Below are 6028 nucleotides of genomic sequence, written 5' to 3'. Positions count from 1 at the left end.
ATTTTCTTACCATATTGGGTTTTCCTATCTCTTGAAGGAAAGGGCAACATATTTACCACAATTGGGTTTTCCTTTTTGTATAAGGAAATTATAAATCTCTCATATTTGTCTAGTCCTTTTTCTTGTAAGAAAATATTTGGAGTTCTATAAATTGAGGATCTTTCTTTCACATTCAGTAGCATCCACAATGTAACCAAGGGGGCTTGAGAGTCTTGTTTAGGGGAAAACTTTATGGGACAAGTGTTAGTGTATCACTCGTGTTTGCCTCTTCATGAGGTTATTCTCTCAATGTTTTGTACTCTCTTTTTATATAGTGGATTGTTCATCTCCGCCGTGGACGTAGGTCAATTGACCGAACCCCGTTAAATGTTTATGTCTCTTTTGACATATTTCTCTTTGTTGTATGATTTATCGTCGTTCAAGGTTTGCTTTGCTAGTTTTCGCATGACACCTAATTATTTTTTGTCCTAACAAGTGGTATCAGAGCGATGTTCAAGACAGATTCATCTTGCAGGTTCAGTTCTAGCCGCAACATATTTGATGATAATCATGATTTTTGTATAAGAAATTTGATCGGTGTGCTACGCACTGTTAGATAAATTTTGCGATGGAGATTTGGAGATGCGACATGTTGAAGGCTGCGTGAAGAAGGTGGATCAAGTTTATTTTATCAGAAAATTCAGGCCAAGGAGGAGAATTGTTAGGTGTTTCCATAATTTTCTTACCATATTGGGTTTTCCTATCTCTTGAAGGAAAGGGCAACATATTTACCATAATTGGGTTTTCCTTTTTGTATAAGGAAATTATAAATCTCTCATATTTGGCTAGTCCTTTTTCTTGTAGGAAAAAGTTTGGAGTTTTATAAATTGAGGATCCCTCATTTACATTAAGTAACATCCACAATGTAGCTACAGGGGGCTTGAGAGTCTTGTTTAGGGTGAGAACTTTATGGGACAAGTATTAGTATGTCACTTGTGTTTGCCTCTTCGTGAGGTTGTTCTCTCGATATTTTGTACTGTCTTTTATTATAGTGGATTGCTCATCTCTATTGTGGACGTAGGCCAATTGACCGAACCACGTTAAATGTTTGTATCTCTTTTGGTATTTTTCTCTTTGTTGTATGATTTATCGTCGTTCAAGGTTTACTTTGATAGTTTTCGCATGACCCCTGATTATTTTCAGTCCTAACAACATTGAGTATACAGAAGAATTATGACTTGTCTGTATATATACACACCCATTATCGGATTACACTTGAAGCAATTGTTATCAAGTCCACTTATATTATGCATTAAGCTCTTCTTCCTCTGGTATGTCTCTTGGTTATACTTTTCGTTCTTGATAGACTGGTTTTCCTATCTTGTTTGTTTATTCAATTCCTATATTTTTGGAAATCGAATGTAATATTGCTGACTGCTTATTGTTTGGTTTATTATGTTGAACTTTGTTTTTATCCATTAGTTTGTCTTCTAATTTCATTCTTTTCTCTATGTTGGAGGTCAAGTTTGATATATAAGTTGTGTTAAGTCGTGGCTCCTGTTTTCCTAAACTCTCTCAATCGCATTCGACGCTAAATAACTACATGTGAAACTTACCTATGTGAGCTTTGAATAACTTGTCTCAAAACCAAATCTAACACCTATGTTGCGTTGGTTGATGGCTAGTGTAAAAATAGTCAAATTATGATTAATCTTTATATTAATGAATGTGTTGGACATATGGGCCTGACTCTGATACCATGATAAAAAAATAGAAATTCAGCAATCTTCAATTTGATGTTGAATTTCCAATAACTTCAGCACATCATGTTGATTCCTTAGCTGTAAAGAGTGCATGTGGGATATTAACATCAATATCCATTTATCAGAAAATGAATGAATATTTTCTTTAATTTGCGTACCAAACAGCAGAAAATGAATAAGATTACTACTTGTTTTCCAAGAAAATATCTTCTTGAAAAATATTTTCCGTCATACCAAACACACCCTTAGTGGTTCTACTTCTTTCTCATCATCTAGTTGTTCCTTCAACTCCAATAATGGTATTTATGACTTGAATTTACTTAAGAGAAGCAACAGATTCACTTCAGATATTGGTATGGAATGGTGGGTGAAGGATACCTTACAACAATTCACCGAAGATGATTTTCAGTTCTTCCTTAGTAACCTAAACTTAAAACAATAGCTTCCCTAAAGGTTCTTTTACTCATACCATGCTTGTCATTTACTAATATGTCCTCGAAAAATAAAAATAAAATATTTATCATCCCAATTTATGTGAAAGTGTTTGATTGACACGAAAGTTAAGAAATAAATGAAGACTTTTGAAATTTTGTGGTCTAAATAAATCACAAAAAATTATGTCATCATTTCATTAAGGATAAAACGAGAAATTTCAAGTTGAAAATATAAAAAGATGTCATTTTTTGGAATGACTAAAAGGGAATGAGTGTAACATAAATTAGAACAGAGGAAGTAATTAACTATCTACTTGAAATTACCCATGAAAAAGTCTATTTATTCTTGAAATTTTAAAACAAAAAAAGAAGCAAACTTAGTGAGTATTAAATCAGTTTTGCAAGTGTCGTGGAATTCATGAGCATGTCAACCTATGTTTGTGTTATTATGTTTCTCAATTTATTTATTTGAGAAAAGCAATACTGATTATAATGAGTATTACATTCTTGAAATTAGTATTTAACTACTCCTTCGGTCCACTTTAAGTGATGTTTTAGTTATTTTCACACATATTAAGGAACTAGTATTAGAATCCGCGCAATGCGCAGATTGTTAAAAAAAAATTAGCATAACAATATTGCTCTTAATTATTTGCTCATTTGAATTCTATGAAAGTATGGTAAATTTACTACATAAATACATAAATATGGTCAAGGATGCTGAATTTAAAAGGGAGTCATCTCAAACTCAAAAATAACATGGTTTCTAAGCGTGCACTTTGGGAACCTTTTTCCCAGGTCCTAAACTGGGATGTTGTGGCTTAAATGTTTGAGTATTGATTCCATTTTTTTCCATTTTACAAGAGTGGCTTCAATATCTCATTCATAAAATATATATCAGACGTTTGAAGTTTCATAAACACAAGTAGATACGGAAATCTTAACTACACAAAAACACTTATTCAGCTCTTGATTCATTTACTCAAGTCACATATAACATCCAAAAGTTCCTTCTTATCATTCTTTGAATGATATAACAACATAGACATTCAAATGCGATATTTCAAACCTTTTCAGTAGCTCTTTTACTATTTATCAAGTCAATAACATAAAGAGTCAAGTAACTTCAGATTATAAATCATTGTTGATCTGGCTTCAGATTATAAATCATCATTGATCTGGCCTACATCAAGCATACGGCTTTTTTGCAACTTTCAAGAGTAGAACTGGCTAAAGTGTAAAATCGTGCCTTGATCACTTTCCAATAAAATAATCATTTAATTATACAAATCAAAAACTGGAAAATATGAGTGTGACATAAATACAATAGTTTTCCTTTTAAGCATCTCATTATCTTGGTAATGATGAAGAGCAATCAAATACCGATTGAACCTTGATTATGGAGGCAATTCTGTTCACATGAATAATGACCAAATCAAACAAGCAAATAATAACAACTACTATGCCTCAGTCCCAAAAATATGAGAAAATTAAAGAGAGTGAGCGAGAAAGAACAAAAGATGGACTAATAGAAAAACAAAGATAGAACTGGTGGTATCGTCCCCATTGAAGTCAGCCAGATAACTCCAAAAATTCCTCATAAGGATGGTCATCTTGGTTTGTGTTACCAAGCCATTTCGTAACACCCATAATGATATGTCTGGTAGAGAGATTTTTTACTACCCTGGGTACACATACTTATCATACTGTTATTTACTAATGACAATTTTTCTGGTTGGACGAAAGCAACTATTAAATTGTTGATATGGAATATATTCATATCATTGATCATGCTATAAAAGAGAATTGACAATCCAACTGCATCATTCTCTTGCTATAGGTATCTGCCATAGCAGTCATAATTCCTGTAAGATATTAAAGCCTATCTTAATTTTGCTTTACCTTTTAGTGTTGTATTAGCGTTAAGCTTATGTACCATTCTTATGAGAAATTTTAGTTTTTTTCGTTATTGTTGATAGTATGACAGTAGTAGATTTCTTGAAATGAGAGATAAATTGTGAAATATTCCAAGAGTTAAAAGTGATAAAGACATTCACAGGTATACTCTGGCCTCTGAAAATATGCACTAGATGCAAGAATACAAAATGAACCGAAAGTAAATAGTAATGTTAGCACTAATTTGTATGCCACTTTCTCATTATAGTTTATTCAGCTAACTGAAAACTCAAATCTTTCAAGACTCAATAAACTATCTTTACAATGATGAAATTTTAAACATGCAAAAAGAATCATGAATTGTCTCTTTCGATAAAGGTGCTTCAAAATATGAAGATAAATCATATTTCACTTCGGTAGTCTGAAGTATTGAAATCTGTTACTTGAAATGTTTTTTTCCTTAACACCAGTTCTCCGAATTGGGAGCAAATTATATAAAAAGCATAAAAATAGTCACACAAACTCAAGTTGTATCGAAAGTCGGCGTAGTTTTAAATCTAGGCTACTTAAGAGATTCTCAACCACTAATAGATTCTGAAACTTTATTTATTTGTCTTGTAGTTGATTGGAAAGGTCAATCATGTAAAGTTTATTATGTGATCACTCAGATGCAATAAATTATATTTTTTTACTTTATTCAAACTAATAGTAGTCCTTTTACACCTATTTTTTTTATTTATTTCTCTTAATTAAGCTCAAATAGATTCTCTTACTCAAGGCTTCGAGTGATATAGAACATAATATTTTTCAAGAAAAAAAATACGATTTAAAATAAACAGCAAAAGTAAGCTTGGAATCACGTAAGTCTAATAAACGTTATAAGACTGTTGATTAGCATGATTCAAGGAGACTTGATTTAGGAGTGCTAATTAGTATGATTTCAGGAGCTTTGATTTGATGATATTCTGATTTGATTTGATAGTTGGATTGATTGTATAGATTTATTTTATTTCCTTAACTAGCATTAGGAGATTTGTATAAATTTCCTTGCTCATTGGATGTAAACATATACAGAAATACAAGAAGTTTTTTCTTCTTCTCAAAATCTACATAGTATCAGAGCCATTGCTGCCTTTTTGAGGTGAGCTATCTCCCTCGCAGCATTAGGGTTCCTTTTTTATCAAAGATGTCGAGTCTCCTCTCTCTTGGTGGTTGTCAGTACACAAACTCCTTCTGATTTCCTTCTGATTAGGTTGAAATATGGAGACCTTCAAGGAGACAGTTTTTGGAGAAATCTTGTCTTCCGATAAAATTCAGCTTCTCCATCGCCTCCTAGCCAAACTTGACTCCTTTATTATTTCCACATCCAATCAAGTGCAATCAGGTACTACCTTTGTTGATAGCCTTAATTCTTGGATTGTCGATTCTGGTGCAAATAGACACATGACAGGCTCTTCTAAAGGCATTCAAAACTATTCTCCATCTCCCAAAGGAGATAATCTCTGGAACAAGTTCTGTCATTTCTACTCCTAATATTAAACTATCATCCATGTTCCATGTCCCTGAGTTCCCTATCAATCTTTTATCTGTTAGTGCCATCACCAAAGCTCTAAACTGTAAAATCAAGTTCTTTCCCGATCATTGTATTTTTCAGGATCTTCAAACAAGGAAAAAGAGTGGCAGTGATAGACTGCGTAATAACTTGTATATTTTAGATGGGATTCAAAACTCTAGTCAAGCCTTTTTTGGGGAAAGTAAGGATGTCAACCAAGAAATAATACAACGGCATAGACGGTTAGGACACCCATCATTCTTTGTTTTAAAGAAGTTATATCCTGATTTATTTTTAAGGACTCGATTTGAATCTTTGTTCTGTGATGCGTGTGAATATGCCAAGCATACTATAAACTCTTATCATGTGAGTGATAATAGAAGCACAACTCCATTTATAACTAT

The sequence above is a fragment of the Nicotiana tabacum genome, chromosome 5 (genome assembly GCF_000715075.1).
Source record: "Nicotiana tabacum cultivar K326 chromosome 5, ASM71507v2, whole genome shotgun sequence".
In the NCBI taxonomy this organism is placed as follows: domain Eukaryota; kingdom Viridiplantae; phylum Streptophyta; class Magnoliopsida; order Solanales; family Solanaceae; genus Nicotiana; species Nicotiana tabacum.
Note: the sequence above shows the minus strand (reverse complement) of the source record.